This window comes from Anoplophora glabripennis, unplaced genomic scaffold (assembly GCF_000390285.2).
Source record: "Anoplophora glabripennis isolate ALB-LARVAE unplaced genomic scaffold, Agla_2.0 scaffold1341, whole genome shotgun sequence".
Classification (NCBI taxonomy): domain Eukaryota; kingdom Metazoa; phylum Arthropoda; class Insecta; order Coleoptera; family Cerambycidae; genus Anoplophora; species Anoplophora glabripennis.
The window spans coordinates 78,147-80,194 of record NW_019417421.1 but is presented as its reverse complement, the minus strand read 5'-3'; positions in this window follow the sequence as shown (position 1 = coordinate 80,194).

Here is a 2,048-nt window from a genome sequence, read left to right as displayed (position 1 = left end):
ATTGCAAGAATTGTGTTTATAATTATTTAGTGCTTAAGAGTTTTCTATTTGTTATTATATTATACTGGGAATACGATGTGTAAGTTTTAAGTTATTTAGTTTTATTAAAAACCAAACCTATACCTCTACCAACATTATATGTGGAACACTCATACTCATGTTACTTGTATTAATCGATTAGAAACAGCACATCAAATGTGCATGTAATTATTTAAGTTAAATATAGATAAAAATAATTATGTGAATGATGATAAACTCCAACTAATATTTTATGAAACCTTTGATACTTAGGCTTACAAAATTTTTAACGGTGGTGAATTGCTTTCTTTATTATTGACAAAGGCACTGACAGACAAAGGCGAGGAGTACCACACCTTCACCCTCAGCGAAGAAAAAACGCTGAGGGTGGTGATACGCGGAATACCTGCGGGTGTTTCGCCAAGTGAGGTCCAACTCGACCTCGCAAGACAAGGGTTCCCCGGCGCAATAGTGCACCGCATGGCGAGCCGTCAAAATAAACAGGAAATGCCCCTGGTCCTAGTTCAGGCCCCACAGGACCAGGAGGACATCCTGAAGGTAACCCGCTGCTGCTCGCTCGTGGTTCGAGTAGAGCTGCAGCGAAAGCAGCGGGTTGCCACACAGTGCCACCGGTGCCAGCGGTTCGGCCACGGCCAGACCCGGTGCACAGCTGAGCCAAAGTGCGTAAAATGTGGCGAAAACCACAGCACGCACGTATGCAAAAAGGCCAAAGACACGCCCGCCAGGTGTGCAAATTGCGCCGGGCCACACCCCGCCAGCTATATGGGGTGCCCTCAGTACCCCAAAGCTAAAAACACAAAAACACAAAACACAGACACACACACGACACAAAACACTACACAAACACACAGACAGCCCCTCCTACCCACCCCAAACACAACCCCAGGACGCACATACGCTGACATGACCAGAAAAACACAAAACACACAAAAACAAAAACACAACACCTCACCACACGCACACACAGACACGACACCCTCCCAACCGGGCGCGGCGGCCCTGATTGACGCAACAAAGCGTCTTCAGGACTTCTGCGTCCAGCTGACGACCATGGTGTCGAATATGCAAAAATTATTCGACTTCTAATGGCTCGTCGGCCCTCCCAACCCTCCTCGCTGAGAATTTCGTCCTGGAACCTTGACGGGTTCCGGGCCAAAAAAACGGAACTCGTGGACATCTTGAACCGTCTAAACATAGACGTTATGGCTGTCCAGGAGACCTACCTCAGCGAGGCATCCCGTACCTCCATCCCTGACTATGACATATACAGACATGACAGAAACCGTAACGGGGGTGGTGTTGCACTCATAGTAAAGAAGTGCATCGACCACTATCCGCTGCAGCGGCTCCAAACTCAAAACACAGAGGCCGTGGCGATAGCGGTGAGATCGCTACGGCATGGAGACGTTGCGGTGGTGTCCTGTTACCACCCACCCAGACTACCACTACTTGACAATGACTTAGACAAAATCCTTTCCTGGCCCCAGACAATTGCCATCGGGGACTTCAACGCGAAGTCCCCCATATGGCACAGCGGGACGACGACCACAAGAGGTCGCGTCCTGCTGAATTACCAAGACAGACACGACGACTTGACTATACTCGGACCGACAGAACCGACACATTACGGACCCGTAGGACGCCCCGACGTTATCGACATTGCCCTCTTAAAATCTATACCGTTAAATGCCCAAATATCCACCCAATACGAAGGGTCTTCCGCCCACAATCCAATATTTCTGGATCTGGGGCGAAGACAGAGATATGAAGGCACCTTCACGAGGAGGTTCACTGACTGGGAGCGTTTCCGAACAGTAATGCAAGGAAACATGGCGCTCCCAGTCATCGAAACCACCCATGATCTGGAGGCGGCAATCCTCTCCCTTGAGACTGACATTAAAAACGCCCTGACTCAGACTACGACGGAGACTATTGTCCCCCGACTGACAAACCCCCGGGGCACCCTCCCCGATGACATAAAAAACTTAATACGTGACAGACGACGTGCG